At 43.7% G+C, this 24703-nt stretch overlaps 1 non-coding gene across 1 annotated transcript; it reads right to left on the reverse strand.

The window, feature by feature from the left end:
• Positions 1-24620: 24620 nt before the first annotated feature.
• Positions 24621-24703, reverse strand: TRNAL-UAA (transfer RNA leucine (anticodon UAA)). Its single transcript has one exon. It is a non-coding gene; the product is annotated as a tRNA-Leu (tRNA).

Here is a 24703-nt window from a genome sequence, read left to right on the forward strand (position 1 = left end):
ATATCATCATTCCAAACTACCATGACAGATTTCAAGTTTTTTTTTCCCCCCCATAATTAATCATAGCAAAGATTCATCTGTTCTTCAAGCACAGCGATGACAGCGCTGTTTTCACCACCGTAACGCAGTCATCCCACAGCATTCCTTTCTGAAAGCTACTGCAGGGAGAGAGACATCACCTCCTTGCACAAGATGCCTTTCACAAACATAAACCAAAGGGTTTGTATGTGTGTATACACACACATGCATGCACACACACAGGACTTCACACACATGCAAGCAGAAAGGGGAAACTTTTTCACAGAAAAGGTTGTAGCTCTGCTCATTAAGAATAGCCTTAGAAGTACAGATCTAGATCTAGAAGTACAATTCTAGATCAAAAATTTTCAATAACCAGTCACTCCGTAAGGAATACCATTCCCAAGATGTGGCCATGTATCTTAACATCTTCTCTTAGATCAAGAGCTTTAAACAATTATTACATCCTGACAGCCTGGTGATCTGTTCTGAAAATATCAGGATTACATACTGGGGAGAAAAAAAAAAAAAAGATTGCCCAAGAGATCTTTGAGAGAAAGGGAGCGACCTTTACACTCCATATTGCCTTCCTTTATTTACAGGCAATTAAATCAATTATTTCCAATGATCTTTTTTTTTTATTAAAAAAAAAGCATACGAATCATATGAACTTAAAAACATTGTAACAATACATAAATTCAATCACTGCAGGATTTTCACACCCTAGAGGCTGCCTTTGCTTTTATTTGTTAAAGGTCAAAACATCAAGTGTTTATTCACAAGCTCAGCCTTAAAGATGCCCTGTACTGCTAGTGATGAGCTCACAGGGTAGCAAGAAACAAAAACAACCCACATCTTTTACAAAAGAAAGTAGAAATCATGAAACTCTGCTAGTTCTGCTCCATGTACTCTCAGAAACAAAACAGACTCTCAACTACCTCCAGTATTAGGAGCTCCTGAGCTAACGCATCTGCTGACAGCAGCCACACTGTGAAGGGCATCTAGATAGGCTGGTAGGGACACATCTCCCTCCCAACCAACAACGCAGCCTTCCCTCGGGGTATCAAAACAATTGTTCTTCTACAACACAAATATTTTCACTTTCAAATGCTCATAAAAAATAAATAAAAGCACAGCTTATCACAGTTTTTCTTCTTCCCGTCCTGACCCACAGCTTTTAGTTTGCTGCCAGGGGTACACCCGTAACTTCAGCCCTTTCATCAGGGATTCGCTCCCGCAGGTCCCCTTGCAGGGTATGGCTCAATACGAGTTAGGTACTGCAGTAATTAACTTCAAAAAATCACATATCCAGGTCCAAAGCTGCATCAACAGCACTCATCCTCCCTCAGCCTGCGCAAGGGCAGTACTCGTGTGTACGCATACAACTGCCTGCAAACTACCCCACAGACCAAGCTCTTGGCATTGCTGACTATCTCCATAGAATCAAAGCCACGTCCAGAAGTTTCAAAATAACGGGGAGTTGAGGGGGGAAATCACTACAGAAACAGACGTTTAAAGGCACGCCCACTTTTATTTATAAACCACATTTTCATAAATTAAGAGAAGCATCTCTCCACCAAAGGCTTCATTCATTATGAAGCAGTGATTTCTAGGAAAAAAAAATGACTCAAAAGCAAGATCAGCATGACCCGGTCCCAAACCCCAACTGCTCTCCGTAATTCGGCATATGAAAGTCACCACCACGCGAGGAGCAGCAAGGCCAGGGAAGGGCGGTGTGGAGCGAAGAACCACGTTCGATTCCAAATGTTAAAGTCTTCCCGTGACAACGGGGTCATTTTGAATTTAACAGAGAAAATAACAAAATAAACAGTCTTTAACGCTAAAGATTAAGGGAACACTCTGCCTCTGGAGGCAGCACAAATTTCTGTTAAGCTTGGAGCAACTGACTTCCACCCCTAACAAGCATCAGCCTTCCCGTTACTAAAATCACTCCTTAACCCTCTAGCATCTGCCAGGATCAACTTCGGTGAAAGACTTGTATACCCCAGAAAGGCTCACAGATACAACAGAACATAGGGCTCCCCCCGCCCCCCGCAATAATCTTACACTAATGTTTTGGCAAAGGAAACACTTGAGCTGGTAACTTTAGACAACTGCTTTCCATCAGGAAAGAGACGAACTCGCTGCGAAAGTTCCCCGAGAGCCATCTCTTTCTAAAGCGCAGCACAACAGACACAGTTGCCATTTTAAAAGTTTGGGAGTAGAAGACAAGGGGCCGCCGACACCGCGTTGCACAAGGGCGCTTTAAGCACACGCGTATTTACAAAACGCGGGGGCAGCTGCAACGCGGGCGGCGGATCCCGAGCGAACACCCTCGGCTAACGCCGCGAAGGGGCGAACGCCGCTGTTCACTCGCACAAAGGCTCTGCCCGGCCCCGCGCCGCGAGGCGAGGCCGCTGCCGCGGGGGAGCCGCTTACCTGAGCGGCACTTGATGATGTCGCTGAACTCGCCGCCCGCCGCCTCGCGGGCCTCCCCGACGCGGGCCATGCCGGCGCCCTACACCGCCGCGCCGCGGCCCCGCATGGCCGCGCCCGCCCTCCGCGGCAGCGGCGCCCCCGCAGGTGCGCACCGGCCGCCGCTGCCCTGCGCGCGCCCAACCGGCCCCGATCCGGCCCCGCTTCCCCGCGGCTCCGCCCCGGCCCCGCGCCCGGGCGGCGCTGACGGAGCCGCAACTTTTTGTGCGAGCCGCGGCCGCCCCTCCCGCTGCCGCTGCCGCCGCCGGGGCCGCCGCTCCTCCCCCGGTGCCAGCCCCTTTGTGGGGAGCGGCGGGGCCGGCCCGGCGCCCGCGGGCGCTGCCGGGGGGAGGCCGCGGGCCGCCCCACCTGGGCGCTGCCCTCCCGCCCGGCCCGGCCCGGCCCGGCCCGGCCCGGCGCGGCGCGGCCGCGGCGAGACCGCGCGGGGCTCCATTTTGGGAAGGAGGCGCCGCGGCGGCCCGGGACGGCGGCCCAAGCAAGGCGGGCGGCAGCGGCGCTTGCGTTTCACAATCGACAGTTGTCGGAGCTGGAACAAACTTCGGGGCTTCAGGGAGTTCCCACGCCAGGAGCAGGCGCTCCCCAGATTTGAAGGGTTTGGGGCCCATCGTCCCAGCCCTATTTCGTGGAGTTGCCTGGCGGAACCCCCTGGATGTTTTAAAGTCACACAGGAAAAGAATATATATAAACAAAGTTTTACTGGGTACTCGTAGTCATATTTTTAATGTAGAAACAGTCATATATTAGTAAATGTACTTGCATAGCACTAAGTAATTCATAGCCGTATTTGCAATCTGGGCATGGACAATTTAGCATTTGCCCAGGCAGGTAATCTCCACTCTCCTCCCCAGCACGGCTGCCTCCCAGGTGGCCCCTGTTTACCTTGGGAAGCACCAGGACAGCCAGCCCCATGGCACACACGGTGCAGAGCCGCACGCCGAGTCTGCGCCCGAGGGACAGGGTGTGAGAGCTCCTCCGTGTCCCCTGCCACGGCCGGCATCCCAGGGCCGGGACACGCGCTACGGTGCTTCCTCCCGCCCCACAGTAACAGTCACAGTACACCAGCCAACGGTCTGCAGAAAGGAAGGTTATTAACTAGAAGGGTGGCTAGGCAGAGTATTTACTCCATGTCTCCAGATGAACAGGAATCAGTGGCAATAACTGAAGAAAATTTGTCTTTGAAAGTCCTTTTCCTTGGCTTAAGGATCTACAGGGGCTGTTTTGTCTGTGCATAACAGGGACTAAATCTTAATGTCATTGTCCCACATCGTAGGAGGAGGTTCTCACAGACAGCCCTATCTATTTTTGCACTTAGAATAAGCCCAGAAAAAGAAGATACCTATTCCTGATTATTTGATAAGACTTCTTGTGTGATCTGATCAAAATCAGTAAATTCATTCTTAATTTGCTTAATCAAATCACTACATGAGTTCATTAGTGGTTCTTACTTGTAAGAGATATAATAAAGTCCATCTCCCAAATGCTTGGACAGCTTAAACTGTGAATCTCTTGAGAATTAATCAAATCGCAGATGACAAACCCCAAGACCACTGATACCAATCAGTGTCTGATCGTAATGTAGTATTAATCCGTAGACTGCTTTTGCTGGCAAGCATGGTGTGTGCTTATGCCTGTTCATGCTACACAGAGAGACTTGTACCGCCAACAAAACCTCTGTGGTGGAGAGGAGCACAGCCTGCTGCCTTCTGCACTGCTGCTCTTGATCTTGGAGACGGCATTTCCACCTGCCGGCCCATGAATCCACGGTGCCTGCTCACACACACAAAGGAATTTCAGAATCCAGATGTAACATGGTTGCTTGTACACCAAAATTTCCACAAATCTGAGGACTGGGGGTGACCAACATACAAACCAGTGTAACCCAGTATTCATTCAACAGTTAACACAAAATGAGACTATTATTTCCACTCTTGTTGTAAAACAATTATTTAGCACTAGTGTAGGGCCTGGTAACTCAAAAATGCCATATTGCATTGACTCACACAAGCAAATACTAAGCGGAAGAAAGTTCTTTCTTTTGCTTACTGGCAGGATTAGTCATTTCACAGGGGTTACTGGCGGATGCTATCAGATAGCAAGAACTTCGATCACTAAAAGCTGCAGTCAAACTGATAAGCTAGAGTACAAAGCTGGTATATCCCATTCCAAATCCCTGTGTCTATGCCTGAGGTCCTGATTTTTATAATCTGATTTTGAAACCACCTAAAAATTACTTCTTTCCCCGCTCACCTCCCCTCCCCCCCAAAAAAAAGACAAAACCCCAAAAACCCAACAAATTTTAGTTTAACCTGATAGGATTTTTTTTCCATTTCTTTTTCTTTTCTGTTTTAGATAGGAGCAGCTAAACTGCAGAATGCCAACAGAAGGGTTATTTGATTGAATAACTAGACTGAGCACTAACTCAGGGAACCTGAAAAATCTTTTGCCTGGTGTGTTTCAGGCATGTCCCTTTCCTCAGACCAGTGATCATTCAGCTGCTGATCAAACCTGAGTTCTCATATCTAGTTATTTAGATCGGTACATTTGGGTCTTTAGCTGCAAGTCCAGAAGGAAAAAAAAATATATATATATAGTATTCTATACATACGTATGCTTTAGATCTGCTTAATCTGGGACTCAAGTGATTAGTAGAGTTAGGAAATAATGACTAGCACAATTTTAAAGTCAAAAGTAAAGTCTCCTCAGGGGAAAATTTCTAAAACATTCACCTACAAAATGCCTGGGCTGCTGCAGACCATGATCATGTGGATCATGTGGCACAACTTACCTTTCTGTATAATATAATAGAAATCAAGAAAATTAAGGAAAAGTCTATGAAACCCTTAGACAAAAAATAGAAAGGAAAGATAAGGAGAGTACAGAAAAAGGAAGTACAAAGAAATTGGCTGAGAAGATGCAGAGCCCTTGAACTTTGGCCCAAGTAAATAAATACCTCATTCCTTAATGCATGAAAACAATGCAGTTGTGGGGCTCTGAGCTCATCTTACCTTGACTCCTTGTCTTGTCTTTGTTCCTAGTATTTCTATTTTTAGAATATGCTCGTAATTGATAGGACTACCATACAACCAAGAGTTTCATGTACCTCATTACCTTTTGCCTGACTGCTGTAACAATGCACATGCCCATTCATCAGTGTTTTGTCGTGATTTCAGAGAACCATTCTATAAAGACATGGAATGGATTGCTTTGTAAGCCTTTATTGTACTTTTCTGCTGGTCCCATCGTGTTGTCACTCTCAGTTAACATATCTGGCAGATTGTTACTCAGCAGACCCATATTTTATCCTGCAGAATTTGCATCTGAATTCAACTAACAGGGTTATTCGGTGCTTCTACGCTGATGTATTGCAAAAACCTGTTAGTACAAGTCCCTTACTGTTTTCATAATCACTTATCTGAGGAAAAAAATAAGAGCAGGCATATTAAATATAAAGTATTTTTTTATGCTCCTCTTGTGAGGAAATTGCTCAAGTTTTTCTAGAAGTTTGAGTGATTTTTATCTATTACTCCCTTGTCAACATCTTTAAACACTGCACAGACATATTCGGCTGTTCCTTTTCCTGTCATTTGTTGTTGTCTAAGTGCTTTAGAATTCTCCTTAGTGATAGCTCATTCTCTGGAACTAAAATATTCCAGGTTACCCCTAGCACATTTTTTAAAGGTGGCCACAGCATTTTCCACCTTCAACTCCTTAGTTTAGTAGTGGATTTTAATGTTAGAGTGTATACTTTTATTCAAAGCTCGGCCACCTTTGTGTGTAAGCTCCTTCAGGACTCCTCCATAGATCACCCGTCTCGTTAATATTTAATGTATTTTTGTTCCATTACTTTTTCCACTGCTCCTGCTTGTGCCTCACCTCTATTATCCACAACGAGAAGGTCTGAAGCCGGGACCTGCAAAACATCTTCTGTGATAGAGACTGGTACAAAGAGAGTTTCAATAATGCACATTGTGCTAAATCACCCCTTTCACGGGTCTCAGCCCAGCACCCCTCTCCCTTCTGCCGGCGCATGGGCCATGGCTGGGCCGGGGACAGTCAGGGACGAGTACGAGGGGCTGCATGGGGTAATGACCCAAAGCCACCACTCTTGCAGACGAATTCCTCAAGAATCGAAGTCCTACTGTGGCACACACTGTAAAATATCCTCAGAAATCTAAGGTTTGGCATTGTTTTTTTTGACACACATAGTTATTCATTTGTCAAGAGGCATCGGATAGAGAAAAACAAGAGAGATGGAGAGTATCAGGGAATCACAATAAAGAGCTAAGGCCTAAGCATGGGAAGTACCCCAAGGAAAGCAGCTGTTAGGTGGGACACTTCAATCCTACTTGACAGTCTCTGCATCACCACTTTCTGCTCCTTCTCCTTCCTTTTTCATCCAAACAGAATGCAGTATTTTCACAGTAGTATATTTTCATATTTTCTATAAGATGGGATTTGTAGCTTGAGTAGAGTCTTTCCACTCTATTTTTGTCTCATTAGATTCAATATATCTATTGATTAGATTAGGTTCAAGGAAATATTTTGTAGCTTAAGTCTCAACCATTTTTTATAGCTTCATTATAAAACCACAGAAAATTGCACTACATTAATAGAAAAGCTGACATCCTCTTAACAACGACATTAATTGAGGCTACCATAATTTATCATCATTTTGAAGATTATAACCCCTAAAAGTACATTAAATAAGAGTGCATTAATGAACAATTATAGTAAGCAATTTCGCCTCCCAGCATAACTCTCTTTCTCAACTGTGGCAGGCAATTAGAAAAAAAAGAAAGCCATGAACAACAGAAAATGCCTTTGCAAGACAGGAACCTTTGGTCAACAATGTGACCCAAAAATCTGCAAGGGCAGGTGTAAGTTGTCAGTCAAAGTCATTCCTAGTAGAAACTGGTTTTGTTTGCTGATCATTTATATATTTCATTCACTCACCTCTATTTTTTCAGTGCTCTCATTTGAATAACATATGCTGCATTATTGGTGTAGATTTGTTTAGTGGCTAGACACATAAATACATAATGCTTGAACAATTCAGGAGTGAGTACACTTATTTAAACAAGTTTATCAGTTAGTGGTTAGAACAGGGAAATGGGTTGCTGTGTTAACATAATACATCAACTTGAGTAACTCAATTTTTAGTAACTTAGTTCACTCTTTGCAGTAGGAAAAAATTATCTTCCATCATGGGGGCATTAATAATTCAATGAAATAATATGACAGTGGCCCAAAGACAGCTTGGAAACATTTTTAAAATGAAAGCACCCATCACTCTGCAAAAAATACTTACCAGTGGAAAGTCTGGACAACACAGTGTGTTTATTTTAAGTCTTTTTTAAGGGTGAGCAGAGGAAGAAAATGAGTTTTATTCTTATCTGACTTTAAAAGCAACTCTTTCCTACTCTGTGAACCCTTTCAGCATGGAATGAAAAAAATATATAAACCATACTTTCCTTTTTTTTTTTATTTGCCTCATTTTAGATCACACAATTAGGTACATGTCACTACTTGTTGCTATTTCCTGTTAAACGATCCAAGTGGATGTTTTGCTCTTGGCCCTTTACGCATCTCCCTAATTAGGAGCTGCATTTACGACGTTACCTGCCGGAGCCGCGCAGGGGTCGGTGACATCCGTGTCTGCTGAGCAGCCCCGCTCAGGAGCTCGCCTGGGAACAGCAAGCACGGGCCAAACAGCCCGCGCCAGGCCCGGCACGTCCTGCTTTCCCACCTAGGGACCATTCTGAACCTCTTAACACTGGGCTTCGCAGTTTGTAGCCTGGGGGCAACTTCAGCGACAAGGATCTGGGCTTCTGGCTAAAATAAAGTAATCCTGATAACACTAGACATGCTACAAATGCTTGTATAAATTTTTAATTTTGAGCAAATCAATGGCAGTTTTTAGTCAGTGGAATAAATCGCATTATGTCAAGTTATATACTCAGAAGGAGCTGAAGCACAAGTTCATTTTGCAGCGCCTTAGGTTTCTGTTGATCTATATGTAAAAAGGAAACAAGATGTTCTACAAGCAGTGGCATTTAACAAAGTACATTTGTAGAGCTCCGCGCTGCATATTTAATCTGACTTTGCACTGCTTCACATTTTCACGTTTTTATGAAAATTCAGCCCAAATGAAGTCAATTATCTTAAGACTTAATTAAAGCTACTTCAATTAGTCATTCGAATACCTTGACTGAAGCCTCTGCCCACCTCCCAGATTTATGTAGAGACAGATGAAGTGGCCATGGTAAGACTGAGAGCAGCCGCTTCACACTGCCCCCAAGTACAGCAGGAACTGCAGGCCCAGTTCCAAGTATGTATTTCTTAAGGGAATAAGAAATTTCCTAAGAGATATTGACTGGTTACTTAAAGTATTTTTGTAACCAGTTATTTAACTGCTGTGCTAGAATTTTTGCAGGCAATAATTACTGTTCCATTTTTCACATTAGGCAGTCCTGAGCTGAGCCATGAAAATTGCTTTGAAATCACAGCAGACAAAGAGGAAACTTTTGGACATCATTTACTCTGGGATGTTCCAAACCAAAGCTATCCTCCAACCCAGAAAAGGAGTCTGGCCCTGCCAAGGGCTTAGTTGTTGAAATAAAGAAAGAGACCGCAAAACTGAATGAAAAGATGATTGGAACAATTTTCCTACTCTGAAAAAGCCTTTTTTTGGAGGTACTGTCAGAAGAAAAGGAAGGAGCAACAAAGAACCTTCATACATCACGGGTGTATCTAATGGGAGGTAACGCAGAGAGGCCAAGTGTTCAAAAAGGAAACAATGTGAGGATTTGTTCTTGCTAGGAAAGAACTCGGACTAGTGCGTGCGTTTCAGAAAAATAAGACCTTACTCACACATTAAAAGAACTGTCGAAGTACATGAGCATAAGAGCCTTCCCAGAGTATCATTACAACATAATGGTAACATAACATCCAAGCACTTATGCTTCAAGCACTTACAGCCAGATCTTAAAAACATTTACAAAGTGCACCATGACTGTGTATTTATAGCGCGGCGGTGCCCAGGGCTCGGCCAGCAGCAGGTGCGCGCGGCCAGGCCGTGTGCAAACACGGCTCGGCCAGCGGCAGGTGCCGCGCGCCCAGGCCGTGTGCAAACACGGCTCGGCCAGCGGCAGGTGCCGCGCGGCCAGGCCGTGTGCAAACACGGCTCGGCCAGCGGCACGTGCCGCGCGGCCAGGCCGTGTGCAAACACGGCGCCGCGCGGGCCCTCCCCACAGCGCTGCGCGCAGGAGGCACCGCTGCAAACCGCGCTTCGGCAACGCGGGCTGTCACGTGGGGCAATTACTGCCGAAAGGACAAACATACCCTTAAAATGCGCATATATCAAAGCCTGGAAAATTAAGAGTCTAAACCGAGTCTGAAACATGATGGAGGGAACATTAAAAAAAAAAAAAAGAGTAAACCAGCACTGTATGATTAGGAAAGCTAGCTGGGAACAAAACTTGATTTTAGCAAATCTTTCTAAATATTTGTTTTGAAATATAAAATAATCTTTCCTTGCCCTAAAGTAGCAATTACCAGCTGGCAACGTTCTGTCAGCATCAGAAAAGAAATGGTCTTGACAAGGGATGAGAAGTAGGGAAGGCAGTAGCAAGTGGTTTTAAGAGACTATCTAGCATGCTACAGAAGCAACTGTTCGTGGCAAATTTCTGCTGAAAACACTGATGCTGCTAAATAAAACAGCAGATCTCTTGGCAAATATGCCTGCAGGATGAAACCCTCCATTTTCATCACAGTATTTGTTTAATGCACTTGCATTATGATCATGTAATTCATTAATACCTATACATATTATTCATGGAAATATTAAATTCACTGAGACACATTCCTTGGACTCTCTCATCTAAGCTAGCGACCCTGTGGCCCCACACATCCCTGGCATGGTGTTACCTGGCACTGGTATTTCCAATACCCGTGTTTGTCTCTGCCTTTCCTATGCAGCTGATCCTGCCTTTCCAGACACTTTCTGCCAATGCTGTAGCAAATGCCCTGGAGAGGAAAGATGTGGTTTAAAGACCCTGGTGTGGCCATAGCAGATACAGGAAAGGGGAGAAATGCATTATTGAATTTTGCTGTCCTAAAAATGAGGGGTTGAAGCAGCACTAAACCATTTCTGCAACAGCGGGGAGGGATCCAGAGAAAGCACAGAACGGCGAGGGAGGAGCCCTGCAACTTGTTTCTTATTAGCAGCATGACTTTACTCACAATTAATCTGTCACATTTATCAACTTCTTTTAGACAATCTATAAGTCATTCCACTCCCTGAAGTTGTCCCCACTGTCACATGCATTGCACTAAGGCCAGCATAGTATTCTTCTATAGCATTTGCTCTGGAACTGGGGGTTTGCTTTTCCCCAGAACTGCTGTTTTGTGTGGAAGAATTTGCATCACTGCTCCTGCTGGGACAGCCCTTAAGAAGGCAAAACCCTAGATGTCCCTCCGGTCCGATCCTTGAACCCTGGGAAGCTTTTTGAAGTTTTTTTCTCTTTTTGCTCCATCAACTAGAATCAGGAAATCCTCAATTTTATGTTAACACAACACAGAGAGAACTATTAAAATATTCTAGGAAGAAATATGTGAGTACATTCTCTAGATACACAAGATGTCTACAGTGCAGCATGCTGACAAATACTGAGGCAGATGCATTGCAAGTGAGACCGCCTCTGGATGTGTTGAGGGAAGGGTTTTAGGGAACAGGAACAGCTTTCAGAAGATGAGGTGATGCCACTAGCAAAAAAAGCAGCTCTGGATACAGAAATGATTCCTCCTCTCACCCTTTCCTTGTGCTCCAATATCTTTATCTGTTTTTTTTTTCCTGGTCAGGTAAAAGCTTTGGGCCATTCCAGTTCTGCGTTTAAGCAGTGCTAGCACCTCAGGTGCCAAAGAACATCACTCTTTGTCACATAAAGCAAAGGGAGCTACAGGCACATCACGAGTCATGAACAACCACAGCAAGGATGCTCGTGTCTCAGTTAGGGCTGAGGGTCAGCAAGGTTTTCTTCATACCATGTTGGGACATAAGTTGTTATCAGAGCAGGTCAAAAACAAAACAAACATCTAGATATCATCATTTTTAATTTATATACTATTACAATATTCTGCTCACCTCGAACAATAGATGATTCACTTGAGAAAAGTAATGATTTATTTAGAATTACTAAAAGCGCAAAAACAGCACAGAGATCTCAGAGCAATGGAGTAAAATAAACTGTGTGTTATAGGAACATCCACTGACACCAGCAGAAAGTAAAGTATGCAGCAGGAAAGGAAACACAATAGGAAAAATACTCTGTGCCTTAGACAGAAATGCATAAAAGAGTTTGTTCGGCCTCCTCCATTTCTTCCATAAATAAATCACTTGAAAAGGTCATTTTTAAAATAGCCATTGCCCTCATTTGTAACATTACAAAATGCTACAAATCTTCCAAAGGGCCTTCCTCTGCTTCCTTACTTCACATCTTTTTTCCCACGAATGTCTATTTAAGCCTGGATTTGTTTTTAGGAATAGCAGCAATAAACAGAAGCATGGTAACACTAGCAACGGGAAAGAAACTTTACCAAATTAGAATATGAAAAAATGAAGGAAAACAACCTTTCCAACAAAGTGAGTAGGTCTGAAAGGCCTAGGGCTGATGAAGAGACCCTGTCACTCCAAGGGTTGTGGTTCCACATTCTCTTCACCAGGCCTGTCCCTCAAATAGGAGCCCTGCTCTGCTTGGCTTCAGCACTGAGGCCTGGCTGGTTTTCAGCTGCGCTTGATGTGATGTAAATGGAGCCCCGAGGGGGCCGTGAGGACCCCCAGCTCGGCACCCGCTGCCTGCAGCCCCAGCAGCTCTGCAGCCTCAGCAGCACCCTGGCACCACCCCGGCCTCTGACGCACCCGGTTCTTACTAGCCCATCATTAAGGGCCTTTACTTTTTTTCTTCCTGGAGGGGAATTTTCCAGCAGTTATTTCAGCTGGAAACCATCCACTTTCCTGCACCAGGAGAGGCAGAAAGTGGTTAGGGAGGAACAGCCCCAAACATTATGTAAGGCTTCATGTTTCCCACATGCTCTTGTAGTTTTGCCAATATCCCTAAGCTGGAGAACATGGGGTCTCGGCACTGTCGCTGGAGCAGGCTACTCTCTCTCATCCGAAGCCAAGCTGGGTTTCTGTTTCCTCTATTTCCAAGCAGCTGGAGGAGTTCCTAGGAGCATCCATAATTCTGCTACCTAAAAAGTTTCCAGCCCTCCTGGGTTGGCACAATGAGGCTTTTCACTGACATGCAGATTGCCTCCAGAGTCTCCCTTTGTTTTTAGGGAAGTCCTTTGGTTTAGTCTGGGGAGCTCTGCACATGGCCAGGGCTCTAGTTGAAGCATTTTATGGAAGAATACATGTGATAGTAATGCCGCCTCACCATGGCCCAACTTCTGATTCATTTAGTCCTCCCTGAAAATTAACTCCATAGCTGCAGTTCCTTACTGCAGATACTTCATCTTTGGGTGGCACTTGACTTTCCAACCTTTGTGATCCACATCTGAAAAACTCAATTATTTAGAATTTTTTTAAGCCAAAGAGTAGATAACTTAAAAGGCCAGAGAGGTTCTGCCACGTGACCGAGCAAAGCAGTAGCTGCCAGCTGAATGGCCACCGTCTCTTGTCCCTTGCCTGTTACCACTCAGCCTGTTGTTCCACTACTGTTGTTCAGTGGACTCTGCAGGAAACTGTTCGAGCTCCCTACATGGGCACAAAGCGAAACAGAGGGTGAGCAAGACCAAGGGCAAGGCACAAAAAAGGAACCCTCCCTTTAGACATCATCCAGCCTTGTCAGCCCTAATGTAAAACTGCCTACTGGAAGTACGATGAGTATGAAGAGAGCCCAAAGTACATGGTCAAACAGATCCAGGCAACAAAACCAGAGGTGATCCCAGACTTTTTTTTTTTCTTTATATTGTTTTCAGACAAAGGAAAACTTGGGTATCTAAAGATGGTTATCTAGTCCTACTGCAGCCACCCAAGAAGACCTAAACACGGGAACACTGAGACAGTGGAGCTGTTGGCACCCAAGGCCTTCTGGTACAGCATGATAGACAGGCTACCTCAGGGTATCTCAGATGGCACCACATGACTAAGTTTAGGCAGCAGAATCCCATGTGAAGCTTAGATACCAACCTGGAGTTGTAAAACACTTGGATTGCCCAAGACAGAGCAACGTTTCCTGACAAACACAGGAAGTCAAAGCACTTCCATCCAGCTGGTTGCTGCTGTAGGCAAGGAGAGATAAAGGGCAGTATTTTCGGCTGATAGGTCATGTTGTTACATATCATGCAATAGTTACTAATTCTACAGAGAACTTATTATTTCTTTGTTTTAGAAAAGTCTTTTCTCGCTCTCTAAATATCTGTACGTAATGGGGCCAGCTACTCTTGGCAATATTATCATGGTTCACTTTCACAAATTTTGGAGATAGGCACATAAATAAAACCCCAACAGACACTTCAACACATGGATATATCAAATGAGTAAAATAACACTTAATCCATGTCACACGCCTCAATTAGCCACAGTTAGCATGCATAAGGATAGTACCATCTTTAAACAAAAATAGTATCAAATTATTTGAAAAGAAAAGGTATTTAACAGTGATGTTGTAGTTGGGATGGTGTGATGACAGAAAAGGAGTCAGATGGGCAGATTTAATTGGACCAACTTACGCATTGGAAAAAGTGGACAATCTTTCAAGCAGAAGAACTCAAGAAGCAGATGCCTTCATGACAGAACAGCATCTGGTACAAAACGCTAGCAGCAGCAATAGAAAAATGAGGGGGAAAAGCACTGTGAAATAAATCATGCAAAGATTCCCATCAAGCAAAAAAAATCTTGCATTATCGTGGCTGGATAACTTAAGACACTTCTGGAATTTGGCCATCCATGTACATGCATGATGTAACTAATGCTTCTTAAAAACAGGCCTGCTATCATGCTAAGGTGAATTGCTAGGATGGTTTCTAGTTTTAAATCATCATGCAGATACAAAGAGCTCTAGCACTAAGGACGTTTCACTAAAGTGAAATTGTCACGGATGTTCCACCTTATGTAAGCCATATCCTATTTCACTTCTGTACAGTTTTATATTTCATATTTTATTTGATTTCACTAACAGATTTCTGTACTGCCCTTTCTCAGCAAATTAAAGTGGTAGATTTCCTTTGTACAACAGCAGACTGAATGTCCATGCATAAATTGTGTTGTCTATACAAATTGTTTGACTAGAATACAGAATGTTAAATACTACCTTGTTTGGAAGGCATACCTTTAAATCAGAAGCAGAATAACATATAGTTCCATTGCTTATTTAGTTTATGGATTACAAGTCATCTCAAACTGAGGTTAGGCTGGGTGGGATGGTATTACAAGTGTTTAAACCATGAGAACAGCATTCCTCATAAAGCTGTTTGCAGCTAACACAGTGGGTGGGATTCCCAAAGGAAGCCAGCAAATAACATTACCATATGTTAAAATAACGCCAGTTTAAAGCCCTGAAACCTATAATCATTGATAGGAATCTGCTGGAAGAGTTGAAATGCTTTAGGAGCAATTGTTATAGTGACAAAAGCTTCACAGCAACAAGCATCAAATGTTAATGTAATCACTGCAAAAATAAACACAAAATGCTTTATAAGAGGAGGAAAAAAATAAAAGGTACACTTAAGAACGCAGACAACTACCATGCGAGGTACTCAGGCAAATTAAATTCTCACTCTCCTTTCTACAGAAATACAGGGTTTTACAGTATTGCTCCCTCCCTATCTTTAGAGATTGAACACTCATGGAATGCAAAATGTTTTATCTAGAAGTGCCACATTCCTTAAAATACCATACCTGCGATGTCCCTGGCTTCAAGTGACAGCAACAGATCTCAGGAGTCAACAGTTAAATGTCATTAGCCGTGGCAAACTCGCAATAGCAAATGTGTGAGTTCTCAATGATTCAGAAAACTATGCAAGTGTGAGGCTCAGTGGGAGACCTCAATTATATGGAATCAAGTTGTTTCAATGGTGGCAAACTAAATTCCTATAAATGCAAAAAAGGTAAAAAGGAGGTTTTGCAACATCACTTAAGAGTTTAAATAAAATGCTGTATGTTTGTATTCAAGGTGCCATTTATGGATATTATTTAGTCTAGACACTTGAGAAAGTGTCCTCCTTTCCTGGGAGGACAGGATTTAGATAAGTTGCAGAGCATATACAAAAACAGCACTTGATCTTGACTGCTTTGGCCCATGCTGTTCAGTACTGTCCTTGACAACCAGGCGCATGAAACTGAATAGATGTAGGCACCACCTGGCCCAGCAGTGCATGTCCTGCATGCCCTTACTCCTATGATCCATAACACCATACAAACCTTCATCGCTCTCTCATTGGTAAGGTATTTCAGGACCATGGCAGGGGCTAGAAGGAAGAAACAAGGAGACATGAAGCACTAGAAAAGGCAGGGCCAATTGTATCACAACGCCCTTGTCCGGAGAGCAGAGACTAGGGAGACTGGTAGAAGCTGCTGGTCACCTACCAAAAGGCACCTGCACTCACACGGTAGGCTGCTTTTCAGCACAATAAATGAGAAGGATGGCTACGTGTCAGGAATGAGCACTGCCATGGAAAAACAGCATATCTGAAAACCTGGTAAAGCTGCATTTAGTTGCAAGTAGGACCAGGAGCCTTGGTGAACACAAGATAACATCCACAAGTCACAAGGGAACACAAACAACTTCCCATAAATAGTCCTGTGTTTAGCTGAGCCCAACTGCTTCATTTCAGTCGCAAGGGTGGCTCCTTGCTTCTGGGTAATGCGGGGCATGCCTAAAGCTTTGAGTGATTCCCAAACTTTATGCCTATATTCTTAACACGCAGGCAGCCTTGAAGTGTGACCACACAATCCTAAATGTTGGGGAATCAGGTCGGTATCAGCTTTGTGCTTTAAACTGTGCTCTGGCCCTTTTTCTTTCTATGAAGCCACCAGAAAATACAAACCGGTTGGTGGGGCTGGAAGCCTGATCCTGGTTGCCTTCTGCAAACCATGCCGATGAGAGCACAATTTAAATGGAGAATTCTCCACTGACCTTGCTACGATCAGGATCATACAAGAAGCAGAACACTGACAAAAACCATTAACGCCACCTCTCGCACTAGCCTGCCTGGAAAGCTCTCCCTAGACATGAGGAGCAAGCCACAATATTTGTTTGAGGAAGTGAACTCGTGACAGAAATGCACTCCTGCCACCTAACAGAGAAACAGTGGAATGATTCGGCTCCAAGCGTGGAGATGCACGGCTCCCGAGACGAGCAGCCCGTCATGCAGGCTGCCTCTGCCCTCTGCTCTGTTCTCCTCTGTACATGGAAAAAAGCAGTATGTGGGGAGGGGGTGCTGACTGCAGGCCCCTTCACTCCTGTCCAGAAATGTCTCTGCACCTGTAGAACAAGGACTTTGGATTTAGCACACAGTATCCAACCAGCTAAATCAAGTCTTAGAAAGGCCAAGAAAGAACCGGGCAAGACGAGGAGGCCGTCTCAGAAGCAAGGGCGCATGGAAGTGGCCCGGTGCGAGCATTTACCCTGCACCTGGAGAGCCGGAGCCTCCCTGCCGCCGGCCCGGCCTCGCCGGCCGCTCCGGGAGGGCAGCGGAGGGCCCTGCCATTGCCAGGCCCTGGGTGAGGTGCCGCTCGCCCGGCACCGGGCAGGCGGGCCGGGCAACGCCGCCCTGCGAGCCCCCTCATCGGCCTCTGCAACAGCAGGCAGGGCTACAGGCATCCAACTTCATTCTGACTTGCAGTAGCCACGCTGGTCATGAAATAGACACTGCCGCTTGACAAAATACAGGAGAAAGCGGCAATGCACAATGCTGTTTCACTCCTGAAGGAGATTGCCATAACTACAATGAGAAGTCGAATCAAAGCTACATTTCATCCACTTAATTGAGGAATACAAATTTCTGTTACCGTTACCTTTCAGCTCAGACATCTCTCTAAATAGCATCTGCTTAGGCAGAATGATTACACATGCTAAGAAGCCACCCTTCAGAGAATCTTTCTGTTACTGGTTCTTCACCTCAGTCTTGATGGTTCTCTTCCAAATTTGCTCAATAACATTTGTCTTGAAAGTAAAAAATAAACCCTCTAAACATGTGTCACATGCACCTTAAAATGTCCCGACACCTTCTCTACAGAGCCCAACACAAAACGGGAGCACTCTGAAATGCTACTTAATCCCCTCCTTAGAGACAACACACTGAAGAAAGCAACAGACAAAAAAGGTATAGAAAAAAGAATTTCTAACCATACAAAATTTGCTTACAGAGCATTTTAACTGTAGTTCCCAGATACTCAATCCCATCCCACTCTTATCTATTTCCTAACACTTGAAGGTTTACTTATATTCCAAGTGGATACAGTCACCCTAACTTCTCTGTCATACAAGTCCTTCTTTATGTGTCAAGGGCTGAGCTCTCCCCGTAACAACTTTACACAGTGCAGAAACTTTTTGCTCATGCATGATGTCCTTCTAGGCTGTATCTTGGAAGGCATCGACTCTTTTCCCTCTTAATTTCTTTGATCAATGGATTCATATCATAAAATTCTGACCACAGAATCACAGAGTGGTTGAGATTGGGAGGGACCTACCTGTTTTTTTTTTTTTTTTTTGGAGAAAAAATGTTTGGCTCAAGAGGGCTGGGCCGGCAGAAATACCACAGAAACTGGATCCAGTTACTTTCAGTATCTCTTCTTCACTGATTTGTCAAGTATCTTTTGGGGCAGGTCAGCAGAACAAATGTAGTATAACAGGTTTGGCATGTCTCTGTTTTTAGTTACAGAGCACTGTAGGATTTGTTGGCTAGCACAGATACATTCTGCACTGTCATAGTTCTGTCAAAACACAAATCGTGGAAACCTGGCTACTAAGATAGCTAAAAAAACCCCCAAACCCTACATTTAACCAAGTTTCCAGAGAAATCAGCTATCTTCAGAGCAAAGCAAAGCATTCTGCAAAATAATCCAAAAGATCAGGATTGCAATCACAGCAATCAAGTAAAACAATTATTTGTGTGCTGAAGACAGTAACAAAAGGATTTGGAAAGCATTAGATGAACGGGGTTTCTGAGCTGTGTTGGTTCTTCATGAATCCTCATTGAGAAGGAGCCACAGATCTGGGGCAGGGAATAAGCAGCTGCCTCCAGAAAGCAAAGGTTGTTCAGGCCCTTAAGGAGAGAGCCCATTAACATCTATGCAAACAGAGAAGCAATCATTTTTACCTCTAGCTATTGGATTACTAGCAAATAGCACTGCATGAGAGCAATCAGCCACCTTCTCTTAGCTCAAAGGACAAACGTCATTTGTTGATGTTACAGCTCCCAGGTACCATTTTAAAGGAAATCTCTTATCAAATAACAGTAGACTAACCTTGTAGATCACGAACTTTTAATCAAGATATTAAACAGGAATAAGGAGCAGACTTCCAATAACTAATGCTCTAACAGGACTTTGGCTTCCAATAAGCTCAGGCCAGACACGGATGCCCATTTCTTACAGGAAATGAATTGCATATATTTATTCTTTTTTTAAATTGCATTTGCTTGGCCTTTATGTGGACAAAATTATAAAGAATGGCTTTCAGAATCTAAATATAAGCACCTGTTTGAATCTTTGCACAGGTTTTGTTTTCCTTTAAATACTGCTGTCATGTAAGCTGTACATGGCAGCAAGTCCATGTATCCAGTGGGTGTCTTCAAACATGTGGTGGCACGTGTAGTTTCTCCATCTTCATCTCATTGCTTAGGAACAAAAAACAAAGCACTGAGAAAACACATAATCATTAGATGTCTATTAGCAGATATATCCAGGATATGTAGGCTTGAGACAAGGTTAAGTATAAGGAAAATATTAAAAATAAGTAAAATCTTTTTTAGACAGTAAGAAAAACTTTTTTGTTGGATTTTCATTGTTCCCCCTTTTTCCTTTTTCCTTTAAGAGTGACTGAATAACTGGACCAGTTGCCAAGAGAGGATGTAGAATGTCCATCCTTGGAAATATTCAATTCCCAACCAGATACAGTCTTGAGCAACCTAATCTAGGTGATCGTGCTTGAGCTGGGGGGGGATTGCTTCCCTCAGAAGCAATCTCAGTGATTAATTAATGTGGTGTTATTTGGTGTGTGTCACACGCTTCTTTACAACCCCGGATGGACGGATGCAGGAGGAAAGCGGCGTGAACCAGGGCAGAGGAGACACAGCGCGTCCGCGGCCTCCAGCCGCAGCTCCCGGCTGTGCTGGCTGCTGTGTCTCGACACGCACATAGAAAGCAAAAGGCGACAGCGTAAGCGAGAAGAGCAACCGAGATGCAAAATGGGACATAAAATGGAGCAAAAATACGCAAGCAAGTCAACCACTGAACAAGTGTTAGCTGAAAAACAGACCTCACTAATGCAACATAGACTTTCAACCAGTCATTCCACTCACATGAAAAAGTTTGCAACAAAGAACAAGATATCAAGAGATTAGTGCTAGAATCCACTGAGGTCACACACTCAGGAAGTCACCTCTTGCAAGGAACTTTATGAACCATTTTAGCCAACACTTTGAAAGGGGGCAGATGAGATCTGAAGGAAAGAGCCATCTCAGAAAGATGATCACAGCCAAGCAGATGGTGAAGGAGAAGAAGCAATCAAGGAAAATGAAGAAATCTTGAAAGAGAATTCCTCTCCTAAAATTATTAGAGAGAGGAAGATATTTTTGTAATTGCACATTGAAGAAGATACTTAACAGGATCATCTACAGAATATTGTGCACACTTTCTGCTGTTTTCAAACAAAAGCTCTTTCTTGATAGGAAAAAAAAAATAATAGTTTAATACAATCAAAGGCAAAAAAATCCCAATAAAAATGCCTTAAGTTTAACAAAAAGTTCAACAGTTCAACAAAAGTTTCTCATTTTGCTATTTTCATTTTAGGGCAATAACAGGTGCTGTGGTGCATCTTGCTGCTGTGATGTAAATCATCACTTTTGCTCTAGCCTCCGAGAAGCTACTTATGCTGCAGCAAAACCCACACAAGGGGAAATATTCCCAAGCAGAAGGCAACCTAGTACAGCCCAAGATTTTCAGAACCATCCTTGGGTTCTGCAAGACTTGCTGTGCTGACTTGCTGCCTTCCCCAAAATAGATGTTCCACCTAAGGAGAAGAACTGGCAGAAGGGAAAGCGTGTGCACATCTTGGTCCTGCAGTGCAAAGGCTCGCCAGGCACAGAGTCACTGGAGCAAACACGTGTCTCCTGGCAGTTCAAGGTGCCGAGATCTGCTCTGCACTAAGTGATACCCAGGCCCTTGCTCTGCATAACCAGCCTCAAGGGCAGAGCAGCTGCGCTCCCTAGCAAGACTCCCTGGAGTTTGCTGCATGGATGGAACTAATGTAACTGAAAGACTTTCCTCTTTGCTCATCAAGACCAAGAAAAACAGTTAAGCAATTGATGTTGCAAGGCTCTGTTGGGGATTTTGTTTGTAATGGCTTGCAGAAGGAGGCAGAAAAGAATTGGCCAACATTGCTAACGAGCCTTGCTTGCTGCAGCTCCCAAGCCCTTTGGAAACAACTGCAAGAAACAGCTGATTACATCAGACACAGTCAACAGACGAGCAGCTTGGCAACTGCTGAAGCCAAACCTGCATAAAGACATGTGTATACAGCTCAACAAAATTGCCTGTACTCTTGTAATTACTCCCGGTAATCTTTGCACAAGTGAATGGTGAGGATCCAGAGGAGGAAAAAAAAAAAAAGAAAAAGTGATAGTCTATTAAAGATGTTAGCCCTGGTGCTGCAGCAAGGAAAAAGAAAGCAAAATGCAATTCACAACTGATATAAAACAAGGCAGGAATGGCAGCAATAGCATGATATCATAGCATGAATTTAGCCGAAGTGTGCAGCCCTTTAAAAAGCAGGTGAAGCTTTTTAGCTAGCAAATTATCAAGACAAGGGCAATGAGAGTGACACGCAAAAAAGAAACTTGGATAGGATGTGCTATGTACACGACCATTTTGAACATCTGAGGAAAGGGGATCAACTCCTGTTTCTTTCCGCACGGATGCCAAAATGAGAACAATTCAAGAATGAAGGAAATTACTTGATATATTGGATAGTCCATCTGCTATATTCCCTGCAGGTCACAAAGTCAAAAACTCTAGATAGACTTGGAATAGGCAGAGTTTTAGCCAGTAACACTATAAGGAGTTCTACCTGCTAATGTAAGAGGCATATCTTACTTTCCAGACTTCAACTTAATCTATGAGAATCAGAGAAATTACATTCATCTGCAGTACAGCATTATAGAAAAAATCAGGAACTTGATTTTTTTTTTTTTTAATATGCCATTTTCTTCAACACAAGGTTCTGGTCACTGGAAATGATGGAAAAATGGCCTAACCTGAAGTAACAAATGATGTATCTCCATCACAAAGTAACTGAAAAAAAAAAAAAAAAAGCGCAAAGTTTTTAAAAAGCATTAAAAATACTGTATTATTGCCTCAACACTATTCCACCAAGAGGGTCCCCTTCTGTTTATGAATGGAAGTGCATGTCTTGGGTTGCCAATTTTGGGTTGCCGTTTTCCAGCAGATTCCTGCCTTGTTCAGCACACACACTGTGCGGAGCTTGCTGGCTAGGCAGCAGCTCACTATTTTGCGAGAGCTTCACATCTCTTTATTTCACATCATTTCCTGAATCCATTGATATCTAACTCTGGGGCTTGTCCATAACCAGATTACGTCAGTATCTGCCTGATCGCTTCCCAAGAATTAACTTATTTTGTAGCAACCTGTTTTGCAGATGGTGTACTGCCATTATCCCCATTTTACACAGTGGGAAATTGAGACACAGAAAGATTAACGTTAAATATTTCCAGTAAATTTGACTGCTCACTCAGAGACATATAAAACCATCTTTTTCAGAGACTGCTCAGTGCTTAAGGTGCAGGCCCACTGATTTCACCTGTGTCTGTGAAAGTTCTCCATTTCCACAAATCAGACCGAGGTCCTCAAGAAGGGTACCAAAAAATGAGGAATAGGTAAATGACTGATTGCTTTTGAATATATATATATACATACATACATATATATATATATATATAAACTGACTTGGACCTCCTCAGACAAGAGATTGGCACTGGCAAAAGAAAAGCCTCCGGTTCTCTAGCGCAGCACTCATCTTCACATGAAGTTCTTCTCTCTTTGCAAAGTTGCTATCATTAATTGCAATACATTTTCCAATTTCTTAAACAAATGAGGCAAGTACTCTAGAGATAATGATCTCCCTAGGAAGACAACTCATCCCCAGAAAGGAATCCTATGGAAAACAACATTGTGTGAAGTAAAGGCGAGAGCCTAATGCCTGTATACAAGAATGCCAAGTTGCAAAGGCAATTCATGAGATTCACAAGGAAATTACTAGAAACAAAGAAAGAAACAATCTGATTGATAAAACAGAAATCTTTAATCACAATCATGGTCAGCTCCAGAGCTGGAGGGTATATTCACATCACACTACTTGTCATTTCACCTCATACGGAAATCAGGATCCTTAATAACTTATCCTTGCCTTTACGGGTGCCTGGGAAGAGGGGTTGCAAATGCTTGTTACCAGTAGATTTTACAAATATTTCTCGAGATCAGGAGAATGGTAGAGTTCAAGAATCTTGTGTTCCAAGCAGGAATCTATACCTGCACACGCCCTAGCATGTTACAGTAAAAAAAGTATGGAACACAATTTCACCAAGGGACTAAGTTTCCTGAAAAAGAAATCTGCTAACTAAGGGGTTCAGTGTGCAACAGGAACACTTCTGAACAGGAGCTCTGGTTCTTTTGTACTGCTTTAGCAAAGCAAGGGCTTTATTTTGTCACTAATCAGTGTTCTTGGAGAAAGTGAGAGTATTTTTTGCTTTTCATTTGTATTTCTTACAATGCTGAATAGCTGCCACTATTTTGTTTCGTAGGAGGGATGAACTTTTCATCAAGACCAACCCTGCGTCCACAAAATCTACATGAGCATTTACTGTGTGTACATAGAGGCATGTGAACACGCACACAGGCAGAACTACCCAATTTGTATGCAAAGATGCTGGTTTCGAGGGCAGACCATTTCCATTACAGTATTACAGGCAAAATGTACATTCAAATGCGCACCATTTTTTACTTATTTGTACCTTAATGAATAATGGGAACTCAAGTTTCTGTAATAAAACATTTGAACCTTTTTATGCACAGCTCTAGGAAGCAAGCTGCCTATAAGAACCGTCAAAAGAGATGACGATACAGGGGGATCTAGGACAATACAGATATTCATCAGCTACCACTTTCCTTAACCTCCCCTTGGTGATCAAATTTATTTTGTTTATAACATGCCCATGCTTGGCATACCATATTTTCTCATGCAGCATATAATAAAGCAACCTCTCTGGGATACTTCACCCAGAACTTCATGTAGTACTGAAAGCACGTATCAGTCACTGTCTTAAGAGTTTATCCTTTATTTCTTTGCTCTCCGTATCACAAAATATTTTGAAACTGTAAGTTTGGATTTTTTTTTTTTGTCTCAAATTATGGTGAAAAGTGTGTCTAAGAACAACTAAAATTACCTTCATGACGATGTGACGACGTTGCTCTGGCGAACACTTACATTTTAAAATGTGCCAGCCTGTGCTTGGCTGGTGCTTGCCACGTTTCAGATATACTGTCAAAAATAAATAAATGAATTAATAAAGATACGTTACAGCAAATTAAGCGCTGCGAGATCCCCCCGCCGCGGCCGAGCGCGGCCCCTGCGCGCTCCCCGCGGGCACTGGGCGGCGCCGCCGTCGCTAACGGCCGCCGCGGCCCGCGCTCGCCTCAGCGCGGCGGCGCCAGACGCCGCTGGGGCCCGTCCCGCCGCCGCGCCGAGGCCCGGCCCCCCGCTCCGTCCCCGCGGCCCGGCCGAGCCGGCAGCTCCCGCCGCGGTGTCGCGCTCTTACCCGCCCGTTTTCCGCGGAGCGACAGAAAAAATGAAATTAAAAAGGCGGGCACTTACCAGGAGTGGGGTTCGAACCCACGCGGACATACGTCCATTGGATCTTAAGTCCAACGCCTTAACCACTCGGCCATCCTGGT

This window comes from Tinamus guttatus, unplaced genomic scaffold (genome assembly GCF_059628265.1).
Source record: "Tinamus guttatus ecotype Peru unplaced genomic scaffold, ASM5962826v1 Tinamus_guttatus_pri_ptg000716l, whole genome shotgun sequence".
Lineage (NCBI taxonomy): Eukaryota > Metazoa > Chordata > Aves > Tinamiformes > Tinamidae > Tinamus > Tinamus guttatus.